This window comes from Apium graveolens, chromosome 1 (assembly GCF_009905375.1).
Source record: "Apium graveolens cultivar Ventura chromosome 1, ASM990537v1, whole genome shotgun sequence".
Taxonomy (NCBI): Eukaryota; Viridiplantae; Streptophyta; class Magnoliopsida; order Apiales; family Apiaceae; genus Apium; species Apium graveolens.
In genome coordinates this window covers 80,874,770-80,895,920 of record NC_133647.1, presented here as the reverse complement: position 1 = coordinate 80,895,920, position 21,151 = coordinate 80,874,770, and the positions used below count along the sequence as shown (strand labels likewise).

General features: G+C 35.1%; 1 non-coding gene across 1 annotated transcript; it reads left to right on the top strand.

The window, feature by feature from the left end:
- The first annotated feature begins 3,848 nt into the window (after positions 1-3,848).
- Positions 3,849-3,955, top strand: LOC141683781 (small nucleolar RNA R71). Its single transcript, XR_012560446.1, has one exon. It is a non-coding gene; the product is annotated as a small nucleolar RNA R71 (small nucleolar RNA).
- The last annotated feature ends 17,196 nt before the right edge of the window (positions 3,956-21,151 follow it).

Sequence of the window (21,151 nt, the reverse complement as noted above, 5' to 3'; positions counted from 1 at the left end):
AACAGGAGGTGGGTGAGTACCTCCTGTGGGACAGAGTCCCATATCTCATCAGGAATGGCAATGGCGTGTCATTCCTGCTGCCAATCGGCACAGCTTAGCTCCATATTGAAGGTTTCATAGTTCAAAAACATGGTGTATCTGACCATAGTGTTTTTGATAGAAAAAGTATGAAGGTAAGTTTGTGAGAAAAGATTTGATGGGAAGGCTGATGTGAAGTGGTTGCTTATATAGGCAGGAGAATGCCAAGAGACGCAAAGAAATTTAATGTTGACAGGTAGAATTAATTCTACCTCGTCTCCCCAGACTTGGAAAAAGAAAAACATTCATTGGAAAGAGAAAACATGGTTTAATGCGCACAAGAAGCAAGTAAAAGTCTTCTTCTTTATATCACCTCCATTGGATAGCCTTCTTGAGTCTTCAATTACATTACATGATTGAAAGTAAAACTAATATAATGAACTTACAAGAATAACTCGAGTTACATTCGAGATTTATGATTACAAAGATTGACGACATGCAAGTCGTATTTAAAACCAAAACCATTACACTAAGGTCGAAAGGCCATAACCATCCACCATACTCATACAACACATAAAAGCATGTTAAAACACATAATCTGATCTTAACATATCATTTTATCCATGATCTAATCATAAAAAGAAAATATGACAAAAATCAAAAAAATCAGAATCAAATCAGAAAAAAAATCACTGTTTACGAGCAGTAAACGATGTCAAACGCCTTACAGACAAGTAGCTCTGATGCTATTGAAGGGTTTTTAGCACATAAACGCAGCGAAAATGTAAATTTAATCTTAAAAAAACCGAAACCCTCCGCAGGATCTATGCGAAAACAGTTATATTTAATTCGTAGTTCAGTATGTTTACTTAAGAAGCTTTACGTTAATGGAAAGATGGATGTCTTTAATAGCGATCCAAGAATGATGAACGGAGATCCTCAGCAGCTGCTCCTCAAGTGTGAAGCACTCCACCGGTATCCACCAAGAAAACGATGTAATGAAGGAGGAGGAGATGGAGAGAATTAGGGTTTTGTAAATCTTTTTGCTTGAGGCAAGAATAGGGTTTATAATAGTATATTTATAGGCAAAATTTTCAGCTGAAAATTTTCCCATAAAATATTATTATTATTAACCCTTTATTATTCTCAATAATAATTAAAACACCTTTTAATTATTAATCCTTTTTCTAAACTCTTTAGAAATAATTCTCTCACTTGATTTAATTTCCAAAAATTAAATTCTTAATTAATAATATTAAGAACCTTTTCTTAATTAATTTATAATCAATTAAATCTCATTTAATCAATTTTTAAATTTTTCAATTAATTATTTATTTCATAAATAAATAATTATCAGCCATTATTAATTAATTCCTCCACCATTAAATCATTCTCTTTTATGGTGTGACCCTGTAGGTTCAATATTAAGCCGGTAGTAGAAATAAATAATAATAAAACTATTTTATCATTACTTATATAAATTTTCTAATTCATTAAATATGATTAATTAATTAATCATATTTATTCTACATCGTGAGGGATACTTCTCAGCATATCGCGACTATCCGTATAATACGAATTCAATGCTTAGAATACCAAGAACCTATTCAGTGAGTAGTTGTCGTACAATTAATTCCTTCTAGCCTGCAATGTCACGATTAAATACAAGGCATGGAACTTGTGTCAAGCCTATCTTATTTAATCACTTGCTTTCCCATTCACTATGCTTAGTTCTATTTAATGTAAATTAGAAACTCCTTTCTAATTTCATTCACTCTGGCCAGAGATTCCTGAACTAATATAAGTGGATCAACATTGAACATTCTCTTCCTATACTGGAAGGGGTAGATCCTTTATTGATCATACACTATCTTCGTGTATAAATTCATATACCCAGTAGAGCCCTTATAATTGTCCCTTGAGACTAAGAACTAAACCAAAGCATAGTTTAGTGTACACAAGATGACTATGATGACCTCAAGTCTAAGGATACTTGTACAACTATCACTATGTGAACAACTGCTGACACGTGAGTGAACTCCATCAGTTGTTCAGCTGTGTGAGTCATGTTCAGTAAACTTATTCTATAATAAGCACCTACATACTAGCTATAGTGTCACCACACAAATGTCTATGAGAACAGACATCCTTCATAATGAAGCAAGCATAGTATGTACCGATCTTTGCGGATTATTAATTACCAGTTAGTAATCCTACGACCAGGAACTATTTAAGTTTAGAGTTATCATCTTTTAGGTCTCATTATTATGATCTCATCACAATCCATAAAAAGCTTTACTCTAAACTGTGGTATATCTTATTTAAACATTTAAATAGATAGAGCCCGCAATAAAACCAAAACAAGTCTTTCATTAATATCAATGAAATCAAAACAGATTACATAAAAGTTATTCCTAAATCATCATACATGATTGGACTTAGGACACATCTCTTTCAGATGAGTTTATCAACCTTGACCAAGATATCCTGCACAATACCTCTCGGATATGTAATAGAATGGTCGGCCAACTGCAAGGTCATATAAGTCGGTTTGGGATTAGGTAAGTCCAACCGCTTGAAGATTGGCAAAGGCATCAGATTTATGCTAGCTCCCAAGTCACATAAGCATCTGTCAAAAGATATTTTTCCAATAGTACATGGAATAGTGAAGCTTCCTGGATCTTTAAGATTTAGAGGTAACTTATGTTGCAGCACAGCACTGCATTCCTCCGTGAGAGCGACTGTCTCTAAATCATCTAGCTTTACTTTCCGAGAGAGAATACCTTTCATAAACTTTGCATAATTAGGCATCTGCTCAAGAGCCTCAGCGAAAGGTATGCTAATATGAAGTTTCTTGAACACCTCCAAAAACTTCTCAAATAGCTTGTCCAGCTTTTTCTTCTGCAGCCGCTTAGGAAAAGGCGGTGGAGGATAGATCCGTTTCTCCCCTATATTACCCTCAGGAGGAGTGTGCTCAACAGTAGTCTTCTTTGGTTCCACTTCTACTTCCTGCTGTTCTACTTCTTTCTCAGCCTCTGATTCTTCAGTCAACACTTTAGTTTGTTCGGGATTCGTAACCTTTCCAGACCTTAAAGTGATTGCTCCTTAGCTTCCCTCTTTCCTGGCACTTCAATGTCACTAGGTAGTGTACCAGGCTGACGATTTAGCAAGGCATTGGCAATTTGCCCAATTTGATTTTCCAAGATCTTGATAGAAAATCTTGACTTTTGCACATAAGCTTCAACTCCTCTAATTCAGATTTTTCAGTAGCTTGTTGCAGCTGGAGTTGTTGTCTTCGTGCATATTACGGTTGCTGAAAACCAGGGGGGCTGTACTGCTTAGCTGGGTACTACTGATAAGGCTGTTGAACTGCATTCTGGGTGTTGCTCCAGCTAAAATTAGGATGATTGTGGTTGTTGCGATGATAAGTGGCTGGCACTGGATGCTGTGAACGCTGAAAGTTGCTCACGATCTGAGCTGATTCACTAGAAATTGTGTACTGATCAGTCTCATGGGCACCAGCACAAAGCTCACAGACACTGGTGATTTGATTAACTCCATGATTAGCTAAAGAATCCACCTTCATCGTCAACGCTTTAAGTTGGGCAACTATAGCAGTTGCTGCATCCAACTCCAGGATTCCTGTAACTTTTCCCTAAGTCAATCTCTGGGAAGGATTCTTGTACTCATTAGCAGCCATCAGTTCGATCAATTCATAAGCTTCATCGTAGCTTTTAGCCCACAAGGCTCCTCCTGATGCTGCATCAAGCATGGGTCTAGAAGTAGCACCCAATCCATTATAGAAACAGTTGATAATCATCCAATCAGGCATGCCATGGTGTGGGAACTTCCTTAGCATCTCTTTATATCAATCCCAAGCCTCACACAGAGACTCACAAGTTTACTGAGCAAACTGAGTAAGAGCATTCCTGATTGCAGCAGTTTTCTCCATATGGAAGAATTTAGTGAGAAACTTTTGAGCAAGATCTTCCCATTTAGTGATAGACCCTGGTGGTAGAGAATGTGACCAGCATTTAGCTTTGTCTATTAGAGAGAATGGGAAGAGTCACAGCTTGATAGCGTCTTCAGTCACACCATTGAATTTGAAAGTATCGCAGATCTCGATGAAATCCCTGATATGCATGTTGGGGTCTTCAATAGGAGAACCCCCAAACTGAACTGATTTCTGTATCATCTGAATCGTGCCTACTTTGATCTCAAAAGTGTTAGCCGAGATGGTTGGTCTGATGATGCTTGACTGAAAGTCATTGATCTTAGGCTGAGAATAGTCCATCAAAGCCTTAGGATTTTCTTCTTGATCTCCTATCGCTACTACCACTGGTTCTTCAACTTTTTCTTCTTCCTTTACCTTCTTTTCGTCCTTGATAACTTCCCTACGAACCACTATCACTTCTTCCTCGGCTTGATCCAGATTTCTCTTACGAGTCCGAGAACGCGTATGCATACACGCTCGCTAGATCACCTGAAATAAGACAAGGAAACAGATTAGTAATAGTGTCTGAGTCAATGAAATTTAATGACCACTGATGGAAAATGCATAAACTAAAAATTAACACTGAAGTCCCCGGCAGCGGCGCCAAAAACGTGTTAGTTACTAAACACGTGCTAATATTACACGCAAGTATACGCGTTCGCAAGAAATATATAATCTTTTCTAGTTCGTTCCCACAGAGACTGTATTGGTTAACTAATTAATTCACACACTTAAACAACAATGTATGGTTATTATCCAATGCTAAGACGATAACAAATTGAGGTTATTTATAACTAAGAATTAAACTAACAATTATAACTAAGAAAATAAGATTGACTGGATTAATATATATGACAAATATGGGATTCTAATTTCATTAAATACTTCATTCAATAGCCTTATTGTTTTTAACCTTAGCATGCAATGGTGGTGACACTAATCAGACAACACAAAACTGATTAACGCCAACTTTCGTTGCATGAGTACAATACTACCAGACATCCACAAAAGATATAGAAGTTGGATAGACACCAATTATATTAAGACCCTATATATCTATAGAATTTGACAACATAACGGTTTAAGCACAAGTTATCTATCTTGATTACACAGGGCAAGTAAGATGGTTAAAATTACCTACGAATCATGCATAACAATACATGAACCTATGCTAGCATAGCAAGTTCTAAATCCTTAAATTCACTTTCGCTTCATTAAGAATTAACACATTATCTTATAAGTTCGCGACGCTCATAAGAAGAATACGCACAACCAATACTAGGATATCATACAATCGCCACATACTAAAGAATCAAACAATTTAACTAAAGAAATCGATAAATAAATCCGCTAGAACCCCACGATAATGATTAGCCCATAATCGGACTCATCATAAACGTGGGTTCTGATGAAATCATGGTATAACAAACATTGTCTTTATAATGAATAAATAATAGAGTATAACACAAGAGTATATGTTCAACAAAACAAGAAATAAGCATCCAAAATTACAACTCAAAACAAAGATTCATAAGAATAAACTAGATCGTCTTCGCCTTTGTTGATTCGTGCTATAGATCTCTGGTCGTCTTCTCCTTAGCTCTAAAGTGTCTCTCCCTTGATATCTTATTAAAATATGACCTAGAGTTGTTTATATAGTAGCCCTGATCAGCTTAGAACCCCAGAAAATCAGTCTTCTATTCAAAACAGGAATTCTGCATCCCGACCTGGCGCGGCCGCGCATTTGTTAAGCGCGGGCGCGCTGGCTCTCTGAAGTTCTGGCGCGGCCCCGCTAGGCTTCTGCCAAAAATTATTTCTTTTCTTTTTCCTTTTTTTGCAGCCTCGAGCAGGACTTTGCGAGCTTTTATTCCAACACCACCTAGACATCATATTAGCACCAAAATAATATTAATTCACTGATTACCTAGATAATGCCAGAAATGTAAAAACACTTAAAAACACATTAAAACCCTTAATAACTTGAGTACAAACGCATCAATTCAAAGCTTATTAGAGCATTATAAAGTGTCATAAATGCCACTCAACTGGGATCCTTGAGCATCCCTGTATGTGGATCACTGTTGTGATCAATGGCCACCTAGTGTTTCTAGGAATTAATTGCTCAAATATGTGTTCTCACTTATTAAGTTCATTAACTGCTAATTGATATAAATGAAGTATGAATGTTGCTTATCAATAAATGTTAAATGACTGAATATTAAATGTTTGAATGATAAATGTTAAGCGATTAAATATATCTTACATTCCATGTGTTGCATTTTATGGTTCATTGCATTAATCTGCATTTACCTTGAGAAATAAATATAACAGATTTTATATAGTTGCATTAAAAACACAGTTTTTCTTTCAAACTCACTTCAAGCACAATTCTATCTTTAAATGCACTTATATTGATAGTACAGGCTCTATATGTTAGAGTAAGCTATGATATCAACTTTATGTCTCACATTTTTCAAAAATGTGTACTTATGTACTGTACTGTTTTCTAAAGTAGAAACAAAGACAAAGAATTAATATATTCTTTATTCTCTGCTGTACTGGTATATGATCCGTGTGTAGAAGCTGCATTACATCACTCACTTATATGCATCATCCTAGTATCTATTTGTAAAATAAGCTTGGATTTTTGTATAACACAGCCATGCATGCGTTAAATGATTTTCACTGTTCATGAACAGTAATTTTTTTTTCTTAAATTTTTTTTTAAAATCTTTTTGCATCTGTGTTAAAAGGTTATATATATGCATACATATCTTATATGCTGCATTCACATACACACTAGGCATTTGCATGACTCCACTTCACATACAACATGAACCCAAATGCCAATCGCTATACCCCAAGCCTAGAATACTGATTGAAAACCGGTATATTTTTGAAGATATGGAGAAAAATCAGTTTCATCATCACAAAACCTCTGCTTTCAAAACTTTTCAATCCTCACTTCCCAAACATTATCACAAAAGACATTTCCCTCCAAGAAAAATAAGAAAGGGATACAAGAACCACACCATCCCTTTCTATCAAAGCAGAAAATATCAAATCCTCAATCCCCTAACCATATACCTCCTAAACCCCTACAAGCCAAAGTTTACACTAGAAAGGCCAAATTAAGACAAAATCCAAATAGTACACCAACCATGAACAAACCAAATCCCCCTCCACCAAAACTATTAAACCCTTCAAACTCTAAAAAGTTCCTTGAACTTATCAAAAATGTTTAACCTGGTACTTGTGTTGATGTGAAGGGTGAAGTAGAGTTCATAATTAGAAGGGCTAGGTGGGATGGTCTCATGTATAACTTAGGTAAGCACTACTGCACACATCTTATGGGAGAGTTCTATTGTAATATGAATATCATAAAAGGGGTAGATGGTATACTGCATTTTACTACATCAGTCAACAAAAAGGTCATTTGTGTTTATAACAAAAACATCAATTGGGAACTGCATTTACCTTTGCATTTGTGTGAGTTGCTTTGTGAGAATATCTTCTCTCTGTTTGTTTTTAACAAATCTGAATTTGAAGTAATGTTTGGCACTTTTTGTAAATTTGATATTCTTGATGGTCTCTGTGATGTAAATTATGGTATTTATTTCAAACACTTCATTGGCACCTTTCAGCATCTTGCTCTAATTATTAGGGCAAATGTTATGCCAAAACCAAATCAAAGTAAGTACTTTGATATTTTGATATGAAAATCATGTATCTTCTCTGCACTAACAAAATCAATTTCAGTATTTCTTAAGTTATTCTTCTAAACATGATCAATGCACATCTTGTAGATTATATGCCTTATGGTATGCTAATCTCCTCCTTCTTTGTACTTTGCAATATAAACATGCCTGAAGCATTTTCTAATCTTGCTGATTCATAAATCACTAATGAACACATTAGGCCATAAGTGCCCCTGATGCACTGTGAACCTCAAGAGGCAACTCCCACAGTTATTCCTCAATTCATAGAAGATGTTTTTCTGTCTAAGTTTGAGTCTGTCAAAACCATGTTTCATGAGTTAAATCTTGAACTTAAGAGGGTTAAGGAATAAAAAAATGAGATTAAAGAAAAAGTAGGAGAGTTAGAGAGTCTCGCTGTCTCTTACAAACATAGGATTGCATATCTAAAGCATTTAGCTGCATCTACTCTAGGAACTCCTTGCATGACTGATCAAGATGTTGTTAATTCCTTTCAAGTCCCTATGAATGATAACACTGCTATGATTCATGAGTTAGAAGAAGTTAATGTGGGTGCTAGAGGTCAACTGATTGATAACTTGCCTGATTTGGTTCATATCCGTGATGCTGATGGAAATGTGATTGCTTGAGTTTGCTGTGTGATGGATTCTGTGGCAGGTGCTTGCTGTTCTACCCTTATTTTATTGTTTGAATCTATGATTAGTCTGTAACTTAAAAGACTTTATGTTGTTTGTTGGTTTGTAATATTTAAATTTTGTTAAAACTTGACTTTTAGAAGTGTATGCACTTCTCTGGTTTGTAATGGCTTAAACATGTTCAGGATTTTGTTCTATATAATCAGTGAACCACACTAATTATTGAGAACACTTTTGACAATATATCATGGCTTGTTTTGTTGCAACTAGGTAAATTTGTCTTTATATATCTTATGCGGGAACAATGTTTACACTATCCTAATTAGCTATTCTGTTGTGATAAAACTGCTAGTACAATAGTATTTGATATCTTGATAAGATTTTGTCATGTATCAATTTAACTCTAGATGCACTATGCCATGCAAAGTATCATGCAGTATTCAAAAACCTTGATCTGAAAAAGTAATTCTGATTTATACTTAAAAGTGATATTTGTAAAAATCAGAAATCAAATTATATGTTTTCACTAACCACTATACAGAATCTTCAAAGTTTATGAACTTAAAATGATGTAAAATCTACTGTGTAATAATTAGTCTGTAGCACATTTCTGCATACACCTTGTTTAGATTCTGTAGTAGCACTCAAGTCATGTTGTCTTTAATTAGATATGCAGAATAGGTTGATTAATTGTATATAGATGATGTCTTGTAATTCTGCATAAATGAAATGAAGTCAAGTGCCAGAGAGCTACCGACGGATAAACAACAATGCCACTCGACGGATGATCAACAAGGCAACCCGACGGATGATCATGTACCCGACGGATAATCAATTCAAACATCAGTTTACATTGACAACACAGTCACATGCCTCGAGTGTATGCAAAAGGAATGTGAAAGCCTATTTAACTGGGTTTTAGAGAACAAAGAAGCATTGCCATTTCCATGCTATTATGAAGATATTCAAAGATGCTGGAATAGAGTAATGAAGTAGCATAGTATTAGACTTGATAGGTTTTGTTTTATTATGTTGTCTTATTACTTTGTAATCTTGGTGATATATAAACCAAGAAGTAGTAAATAGAACAACAACAACACTAAGCAAGAAAATTCTCAGAGAAACATTTGTAAGCTGTATTCATAGCATTTCTCTGAAAAACTTAGTTGTTTACATTTGTAAGCACCTGTGAGCAAATCTTGCTACACAGAGTTCTCTTGATATAATATATATCTCTGGTGGATATATTCAAATCCACCATAAAGTTTTTAAAGACTTGTGTTTTTAATTACTTGTGTTTTGATTCATTCCAAGTTATTATTCCGCACTTTGCAAATCAACTCATACATATATATTTTAAGTTAGAACACTTTTAAACCAATTTTTTTTTTCAAGAATTCCATTCAACCCCCCTTCTGTAATTCTTGTTGCATTGTTAGGGACTAACAGTAACATCTCACCAAAACAATCGACATGTGAAAATATTTAATTTTTATACTATATCGATTTTTATGTAAACATAATCCAAGTCTGTGAGTCTAAGTATAGGATGACTTGTGCAACTCGTGCGTTAATGTGTTTGTATTTTCAGATAATTGCTAGAAAGTCAAGATCCTTGACATTTAAGTTAAACTCTGTGAAATGCAAATTTGGATATTATATCATGCTAAATGTTCGATTCAAATAATTACAAGAAAAATGAAATAGTACTTGACGTTTGTAAAAGAAAATTGAGCGTTGAAAATGACAAAAATTGACTACACTCTCTGAATTCATCTCTTAATTTACCAACATCAGATCTATTTGCCTTAATCAAAGTCAACTCTTTCAATCACAATTCTGAATACATGCTCAATATGTTTTAACAAAACCATGCATACATGCTTATTTCCTTTTCATACCCTAGATTTCTATACCATCAAATATGTACAAGTTCAATCCTTAGCAACAATACTTTGAACTTGGTAAAACATAATTTATTTTCCATGTTTTAAAAGATAAAATATTTCTTTTAATCACAGTAAATATATACTTTTTGGCATGTACCAAACAAACGGGGAAGTTAACCACTTGTTGATTTTGCTAGGATCTATCTTGTGCTTCAATATATTATTGTATGATACATCTAAGAAGGTATTTTGCAGGACCTCAAGAAAGAGATTAAATCTCTAAGTAATTAAATGTCTTATGTGCAAAATATTTTTCAAAATTTCATGCATACACCAAGGGGAAACACACACTATTAATTTTATGTTTGTTTGGCAAATACAAAAATGGGAAGATTGAAAGGATATCTTTGATATATTATTTATTTATTTTGGTATTTGTACGATTAAAGATAAAATTAAGAACACGTAGATACTCTCCATTAGGACATGAATTTAATTGATCCAAATCAAGTCAAAAAGTCAAAATAGCAAAATCATTTCTTTTAAAGAGATATTCCATTTTTGCAAAATATCAAAATTATATCTTTATGGAATATATCTCTAAGGCAATATGATCAAAAAAACATCAAGATATGATATTTCTTAGATCTATGTTACAACAAGAATATGGCAACAAGCTCGAATAAGGAATATATCAGAAATATTCTTTAGATGTCTCGTGCTATATCAAAAATATTTTACTCTTCGCTCCAAAATATATCTCTACATATATCAAAAGAGTTTTTATTCAAAGAGTATTAATATTCATGGTTGGAATATTAATATCCAGGTGTATAACTCATTTCATGTACACATACAACAATTTTCTCCCGTTTCGTAAAATCAGCATTTCTCGGAGAAAATTATTCAAAAATACTCATAAATATTTTCTAACATCCAAATATATTTTATGTATTAGGAAATATATTTTAAGTATTTATTCAAGTCAAAACTTTGGTCAAAATATCCATCTCCTTCTTTTTCAAGACCAGTGATATTTTTACTCGGAAGAAAAGGCTGACATAATAGTTTTATTTTAGATAAATTACTTCCACATGCTAAAATGACTTGAAATTTGGTATGGATCATTTAAATGGTATTTTATAAGTATGGTAAAAATTTCGTAACATTCAGAGAATATTTGTCCGAGCACAAAAGGCAGTTGGTCCCACAGTTGACCATGTTTGACCTAGCTACCATCGACCAAAGTTGACCAAAACTTGCAGGACATCATTTTAAATTATTTAAGTAATTATATTATTTTTTATGGTATTTATTTAGGAGTTTTAAGGTGGTCATAATTAATGGTGTTTAATCCTCAATTAAGTGATTAAACAATGATTAAAAGAAAAGGAAAATATATATTTATTCAAATAAATCAGCTGAGTTTTTGAACCCTTAAAGTTGTTTGTCTCATATGGAAAGTTGCAAAGAAACACACTTTGTTTTCCATGTCATCAATCCAAGTGACATACATCATCCACCATCCATTTTCCTCAAATCTCTACCATTCAATCCACCTAACTTCTCCAATAAATAAACCCCCATCCTAACCCATTTTCTTCAAGCTAAAGAGCCACAAAGTTGCTGGAATTTTTTCAAGAAGTGCTTCTTTGCATCTCTTTCAAATTCTATACACACTTCTTTTCAAAAACCTTATCTCTCTTCTATATACTTACATATATACAAAGTTTTTGAAACCCAAGCTTAGCTTCACCCAACCAAACTTTATCCCACCAAGTGAGCTCATCCACTAACATTTTCCGACCTCCCGAAGTGCTGACCAAGTTCGACCAAAGTGCCAAAATCCGGCCGAACCTGCGGCGATTTTTTCCGGTGAATTTTTTCGACTGTTCTTCAAAAGTGGTAACTTTTAGCTTCTTATTTGAGTTCTTTTTATTTGAGATTTGTACTTAATTTCTATACTTCATCTTAAGCTCTAATACAAGATCTCTTATAAATAAAGTTCTCAAGAGAACTAAGATTCGAACTCGGAATTCGAATAAGTACTAGATCTTCACATAAATCATCTCAAGAAGAAGATCTATAAACAAAAGTACTTCATCTCCAAAAGGGAGATTATATTTGACCCAAGTTCACGAGTTAGCAAATTATTTTTATTATTGGATCGTGGCTAACAACTATTCGTGCATAAAAAATATTACGAAGTAAAGTTTAATCCCTTCAAACATCTTTATGTTCCGAGGGATTATAACTCGATCTATAAACACTTCATAATTTTTCAAATATCAAAACGGATTAATGTTAGGTCACACACACTGTAGAGGGGGTGAATACAGTGTAAAATACAATTAAATCGAACTTTAATATCTTAAGTAACAGAAAACAAACTTTATTGAAACAATAAACTCTGTTACAGTATGGAACTGTTACCTCTCAGTGATGAACAAATATCACGAGAGCTACTAGGGTTACAATGAATAATCTTCTCGAATATGATAACACTTGTAGTATAAACCCTATGTCTGTGTTTATATACTACACATTTACAAGATAATCGCTAATTGATATGAAATATAATTCTGCTTCCTAAAATATATCAATCAGATATCTTTTCTTCCAAGAATTCCATTCTTCACGGAATTCCTTCTTCATGCATATCTCTTCTTATGTTTATCTCGATCTTCTTTCCTTTAATCAGCTACTGTCCTTATCTGAACGTCCTTCAACACTTAAGCTCTGATATCCATCTTCTAATGATTATCTCCTGATAATATAAGTACTGATATCCTTAAGTCCTGACTTCCAGTATAAGTTCTGATTCCCAGTTAAGTACTGATTTGTCCTGTTAAGTAAGATCTAAAAACTAAACATAAATCATATTAGCCATGACATTATCAAATATATCTAACAATCTCCCCCAACTTGTAAATTAGCATAATATACAAGTTTAACAGATATTTGATGATGTCAAAAACATTAAGTACAAATGCATGAGAGTTAGACCAGATAACTACAACTTACAGTCCTTAAAGCTTTACCAACATTTAACTTCTGATAACAGCTTTAGTCTATACAAATATCAGAATTTAAGTAGTTGTAGATCTTGACTTGACTTCATCTTCTGATCTCTCTGATGTCAGGAGTTGTTCTGAGATAGTTCTTCAACAAACATCTCTCAGCATATCTAAGTTCATCAATCATCCTCCTTTTAGCATCTTTAAGCTCTGCAGTATCTTCACCAATTTGAAAGATTGCAGCCCTGAGATCATTAATCTTTGCTTTTCTTATATCCTGATCCAGTCTGATTAAATAAGCTTTATCAGACTCAAGATTGAATTCCACAGCCCTGTAACCTAAAAAGGTAGTTATAATTTGAACAGAGTTGGGCTTCATTTCAACTATATCACCCTTGTGATCTCTGTACTTTGGAACATATGTGCTGTCAGACCTAACAGAATAAAGCCTTTTCTGCCTCTGAATCTGATCCTTCAAATAGTTTGCAGCAGTTCCTGTCAATCTGTCATCCACTTGAAGTAAGAATAGTACATGCTCCAATTCTTCAAAATACTTCAATGGAATGGCATTTTGTCTTATATGATAAACCCTACCATCTGTCATGAAGTACAACAAGATATGTTCTTTCAAGTAGGTATGGTAAACCATTTGTACAGACTCTAGTTGATTCAATCTCTCAGGAGTTGCTCCAATACCTGGTTCACTCAAGGAAGTTGGATCATTAGTAGTGTTCTGTATTCTTCTTTCATCAGAACTTCCCAATCCAGTTTTATCTCTTGCTTCCTTTCCAGTAACTACTCTTGCTTCAAAACCACTTGCAGCAGTCTTCAAAGGTTGAGTCTGTTTTGCTTTAGTGAATCCTGGTAGGAGTGTCTTTGGTCTATCTTCTGATATCAAGTTAACTTGAGCTGTGTCAGAGGTTACTTGCTTCTTTGAAATATCAGAACTTACTTTATCTTGATTCTGAACAACTTGAGCCATGTCAGAGGTTGTTTTAAGAACTTTTCTTGATGTCAGAGCAAGATCATCTTTTTCATCAGTAATTTCTTCATTCTCAGGAGGTACATAAACCTTGATAGGTTCACAAACCTTTTCTTTACCCTTGGATCTTGGATTTATCTACAGTTGTGATCTAGCCAATGTTGCTTCAGCATTTGTCCTTTCTTTTATCACAATGCCTTTGAGTTTTGGAAGTGTCTTTTTACCAGAGGCTTCAGATTTAGATATGGCCTTTTCTGATTTAAGTCTGGCTTCTTCTTCCATTAAACTCTCCAAGTCCATTCCTGGATTTTCCTGAAGAAATAAATGTCTTGATGTCAGTCTTGCATTTGGACTTAATTACTTTCTCCCCCTTTTTGGCATCAGCAGGTAGTAGAAGAGAGACAAGCAATTCCACTGAGGCTTGGATTTCATTAAGTTGTGATTGCTGAGAAGCTTGATTTTTCAGAATATCATCAATTTGAGCTTGTTGATTATCTTGAGTCTTCTCAATATAAGCAATCCTGTCAAAGGTAGGTTGGAAGAACTTTTTCTTATCAATCTTTTGAACTTGTTCCTGTTTGATAAATTCTTCCTGAATCTTGTGTAGCTCTGTATGAGTAGTTAAATGAAGACCTTGTAGATGTTTAGTACTCAATGCAGTGACTCTAAGCTGGGTTTTGAAATCATCAGAATTTAACATTTTATCAGCTTTAGTCAAGTGCTCAGCAAGATGCTTTTCATTTGGAACACAGGAAACTGAGTTCCATTCCTTAGTCCACTCATGTCCTGCAGGAGTTTCACTCCAAGGCACTGGTGCTTCTCTGGTAACAAACTTCTTAACAACTTCAGACTTAAGAGTAGTTTGTTGAGGAGTATGTCCTGAAGGACCTGCTGCATCAGCATCCGCATTTGGAGCAGCATCACTAGTATCTCCAGCATTTGCAGCATCAGAACTTACAGAATCAGTATCTTCTGATAAAACAACAGTGTGAGTAGCAATGGAGGCTTCAGCATCCTCTAATTGCTGATCTGGTTCAAAGTTCTGATCAACAGCCATATCCTGATGCTCACCTATATTCTGATCATCAGCATTTAGATGCAGAGACGGTGTAGTAGATAACTCTGGAGTTTGAACAGCATCAGTAACCGGTGTTATTGATGGATTATTTGCTGTTGGAGCTTCTTACAGACTTACTTCAGGCACAACCAAGTTTTGAAAATCAATAGCAGCACTTATGCCTGGATCAACAGGAGATACAGAAGGTGTGTTGGCCTTTTCAGAGACAGCTTCCTGAGATGGAGTTGATGGAGAAGAAGTGACTTTAGCAAATACCTTGTCTTGTGAGATCAGAGATTCCTGATCCCCTTCCTTAGCTGCTTCCTCTTCATCATCTGAAACTGGCCTATTTGCCCTCTGTTTCTTGTATCTCTTTGTAGATTTGGATTCCTTGGGAGTTTCAGGAACTGTCATTCTTCTAAGCCTCTTGAGAAGCCTAGATCCCCCAATTCCAGAATCCTTCTGAGAAGTCTCTTTCTCAGCTTCATCAATGACAGGTTCTAAAGAAGGAACCTGTTCCTCAGTATCAGATTCATCTCTCAAGGCAATCCTCCTTTTCTTTTGAGGTGTTTGAGGAACAGTCTTTGTCCTCTTAGGTTTGGAAGATGAAGGCTTCATAGTAGGTACTGAGGGATGAGGTTCTGATGGTTGAACATCAGGATAAAGTGCAGTGTACTTAACAGGGTCATAGGTGATTAAGGCTTGTTTGACAGATAAAGGTATTAAGAGGGGTCTTAACACAGCCTTCTTATTATCAGTAGATAATAAATCAGTGAAAGCTCTTTTAGTTATTCTGAAGGATGGAATTAAATCACCAAAACTTTGGGGCTGATTACAACAGAACCTATGAATAAGTTGACAAAATCTGGCAAAATATACAGTATTTCGATCTTCTGTCATCCTATCCCCAATAAAACCTAAGACAGCACTTGCATAATCAAAATCAGTTTGATTTATAAGAGCATACCCGATTTGTTGGCTGAATATAGGAATTGCATCGAAATTTGAGCATTTGTTGGCAAAATCCTTGGTAATGCAGTCAAAGAAGAAACTCCATTCCCTTCTTATGAAAGATCTCTTCAACTTGCCAAGCTTTGCCAATGTTCCCTCATATCCTAGACTGGCCATCATGTTCTGAAGAACTGGTTCGTCAACAGTAGAATAAACACAGTTCTCAGGTAGCTGCAATGCTTGTCGAACCGTAGACAAAGTCACAACATACTCATTTTCCCCTGATTAAAAGATAATACTCGGGGACCCTTGAGCACCACCATCATCATATACTCCACTTTTCCAGAACTCCAGTACTTGAACTCTAGAGACTGATTCAGGCTCAGTTAGAGCGTACCCAATATCAAAACTAGTGAGAAAACCCTGAATGAAATGAAGTTCAGAGGGTGCCTCTGACATGTGAAGTATAGCAGAGAAGTTATTAGGAACAAACTTTGCTCCATTGAAGATTATGTCCTTGGGTGCCATTAAAATTTTAGAGAAATGCGGTTGCCTGTATTGTGTTTGAGAAAATGTCTATATGAAAAATTGTCAGTAGATGAGAAAGGAGAAAAGTAAAGAGAGAGAGATAAAAGAGAAAAGTAAATAAAAGATTTGACAATCTTTTCTCTCTGTTACTTAGACACAAAAAGTGACCGTTGGGACACCTTGAAGACATGCATTTAAAAGTAGTGGAGCATACCTTGACAACTGTCATACATAGTTAAGGCAAGAAATAATGGGCACGGTAAATAAGCAATAATTACCACCCACTTGCAGTTTTTCAAGGAAAAACCGTTCCACTTACCCAGATATTCCATTAATCAAGGTGAGTCAGTTTTAATGCAAAATTGAAACTGTTCCCACTGATTCAAATTATTTTTCACTGCAACATTAATATTCTGAAAATAAATCAAGTGAAAATGACCAAGATAAATCAGATGAGTAAGTACTGATAAATGAAAATCAGAACTTAAATTAACACAGTATTTATATGGTCATCAGAATATGAATATGTGATAGGATTTAACAATGCATTAAAATATCTCAGAGACAAAATCTTGAAGCAAAAACAAATTTCATTAATATATTAAGAGAATACATTCATGAAATTGAAATTATATCAGAACTTATACAAGATTTCCCTAAGCTGCTAAACCTAACGTCAACAGCCTTAGTCCTAGCTCAAGAAGCAGGGCAAGGCTGATGATGAAGAAAAACAGGAAGAAGAAAATAAATCATTTCTTCTTCCTACTCTCGACAAACAGAATGGCGAGTCGAATGATTCGCTCTTGCTGGCGGAGAGCTTCCAGCCTTTCCTCCTCCAATCGCTCCAGATGGCGATGGTAATCCATATAGAAGAACAGGAGGTGGGTGAGTACCTCCTGTGGGACAGAGTCCCATATCTCATCAGGAATGGCAGTGGTGTGCCATTCCTGCTGCCAATCGGCACAACTTAGCTCCATATTGAAGGTTTCGTAGTTCAAAAACATGTTGTATCTGACCATGGTGTTTTTGATAGAAAAAGTATGAAGGTAAGTTTGTGAGAAAAGATTTGATGGGAAGGCTGATGTAAAGTGGTTGCTTATATAGGCAGGAGAATGCCAAGAGACACAAAGAAATTTAATGTTGACAGGTAGAATTAATTCTACCTCGTCTCCCCAGACTTGGAAAAAGAAAAATATTCATTGGAAAGAGAAAACATGGTTTAATGCGCACAAGAAGCAAGTAAAAGTCGACTGTTCAAGTACGAGTACCACTAACCCTAACCATAGTGACTATTAATCTTCCACTCCAACATATTCTAGTCTGAACCGAGACTGTTATCAAATTTTATCCACAGATAAGTCAAGTAAAGAATTAGACTTTAATATCAGAACTGAGACTTATATCAAAACTTAACAGTCATCAGAACATAATTTCTTAACTCGAAAAAGGAATGCCTATCTTAGTAAGTCCTCATACAAGTTCTGATTTATATTCTTCAGAACTTAATCATCAGAACATGCACCCAGAACTTGTCCTCAGAATTTGTGCAATGTGACACAATGACTGTTCCTCAAAAATAACATAGATCACCACCGTAATTTTCTTCATTCATATGGAGTGATTAGTGTGTGCATTAAGCTAAATGGCAGACAAAGAGTAAAGTCTGATTCACTTCAGTACATCTTAGAAATAAGGCATAACTAAAACTTTGCTAAAGAGCTGTCATTATTCTGAAACCTACTGTTGAATGAGTTCATGCATGAGTCCACCTCAACTATTGTGTGCTAATTTTATGCATCTTTTTGAATTTCATTTTACAGTGGCTTCTCAGTGTAAGTGAGTCACGACTGCTTATCAGAATTTATGCTATTATCAGAGTATTTCTCCAGTAATCATAGAGTGTGAAAAGTCACCAAGAAAATATTTTAGTTGCTTTTCTGATGCATATTACTTAATACCAGCAATGCACTTGGGTCTTCCCTTCCACATTTTTACTCTAGATCTCAAAGGAGTACCTGATTTTTAATCCTTGATTCTTTTGCTTTTTCTTTTGATAAGTGAGGTTTATCAGCACTTAGTATATTCAACAGATTTACTAGCATCAGAACTTAACAGATGAGTAGCATTATTCTAGTTTGTGACTTAGTAATAAGATAGACAAAGTAAACTCAACTAAGCTCAATTATCAGAATTTGCTTGTGTCAATAGATTTCCACATAATTAATTACTTCTTACAAGGGATCCTTTGTTTATTGAAGACTACTAGGTCAGCATCTAGCACAGTTATCCTCATAGGATTGAATAGTTACTTAAACAGACATATCACGTATCAGAGTTTAGAAACATATATCAGACAACAGTCAGTACTTAAACACATTTGTCAATTAAGCACAGAATATACAAAGAGATTAAATTCTGTAAATACTGATCATAAAGTCTGATATAACAGAACAAAACTAAGCAGATTTAGAAAAAGAACCTGAAACCATTCCAAGTTCATTTACCAATCTTGTAAAAGTGGCTTCACACAATGGTTTTGTGAAGATATCTGCCAGTTGTTGATCTGTTGGAACAAAGTGCAATTCCACTGTACCTTCATCCACATGTTCCCTTATGAAGTGGTACCTGATACTGATGTGCTTTGTCATAGAGTGTTGAACTGGATTACCTGTCATAGCAATAGCACTTTGATTATCACAGTAAATAGGGATTTTGAAATATGTTAACCCATAATCCAGTAACTGATTCTTCATCCAAAGAATCTGTGCACAACAGCTTCCTGCAGCAATATACTCTGCTTCTGCAGTTGATGTGGAAATTGACTTTTGTTTCTTGCTGAACCAAGAAACCAATCTGCCTCCAAGAAATTGGTAGCTTCCACTTGTGCTTTTCCTATCAATTTTGCAACCTGCAAAATTTGCATCTGAGTAACCTATTAGTTTAAAATCTGATTCTCTAGGATACCACAATCCCAGATCAGCTGTTCCTTTAAGATACTTGAAAATTCTTTTCACAGCTGTTAAGTGAGGTTCTCTTGGATCTGCTTAAAATCTTGTACAAAGACATGTAGCATACATGATATCAGGTATACCAGCAGTTAGATAGAGTAGAGAGCCAATCATACCTCTGTAATCAGTAGTATCTACTGATTTACCAGTATCCTTATCCAGTTTTGTTGCAGTGGCCATGGGAGTGGATGCACTTGAACAATCTTGCATTCCAAATTTCTTCAGCAAGTTTCTGGTGTACTTAGTTTGATAAATAAAAGTGCCTTCTTCATTTTACTTGACTTGAAGGCCCAGAAAATAGCTAAGTTCCCCCATCATACTCATCTGATACCTTGACTGCATCAGTTTGGCAAACTTCGTGCAAAGTCTGTCATTTGTAGACCCAAAAATGATATCATCAACATAAATTTGGGCCAGAAGTAAGTCCTTTCCATGATTGAGGTAGAACAGTATTTTGTCTATTGTTCCTCTGTTGAATCCACTTTCCAGAAGAAACTGAGCTAAAGTCTCATACCATGCTCTAGGAGCTTGCTTAAGTTCATAAAGTGCTTTATCAAGCCTGTAGACATCATCTGGATGTTTGGAATCTACAAAGCCTGGAGGTTGTTCAACATATACTTCCTCCTCTAATTCTCCATTGAGAAAAGCACTTTTCACATCCATTTGAAAGACAGTAAACTTTTTGCGAGCAGCATAAGCCAAAAATATCCTTAAGGCTTCTAACCTAGCAACTGGTGCAAATGTTTCATCATAATCAATTCCCTCCTGTTGAGAATATCCTTTTGCAACCAGCCTTGCCTTATTCCTTGTAATTATGCCATCACTGTCAGTTTTTTTTCTGAATACCCACTTTGTACCAACAACAGATCTATTCTTTGGTCTTGGCACTAGGGTCCAGACTTTGTTTCTTTCAAATTCATTTAACTCTTCCTGCATTGCTTGCACCCAATCAGCATCTTGAAGAGCTTCTTCCACTTTCTTTGGCTCACTCTGAGAGAGAAAAGAATTGTAAAGACATTCGTTTGAAGTACCTGTTCTAGTTCTTACACCTGCATCAGGATTTCCAATTATCAAATCAGGTGTATGTGATTTTGTCCACTTCCTTGCAGATGAAAGGTTTTCTCTAGAACTGGATGCTCCCCCATGATCCATGTTGTCTTCATTTTCATTTTCTGATGCTCCCCCTGAAACTATGTTGAAACTATCAGAACTTGACGAATCAGAACTTGAAGAGCCAGATGTATGTTCTGATGTTTCTTGAGATGTGGTAAGATCTTGAGTATGCTCCCCCTGCATAGGTGCATCTTCCTTTGGCGTAGTCACCACAGTTTCAATAACATCAGAGTTTAATCCATC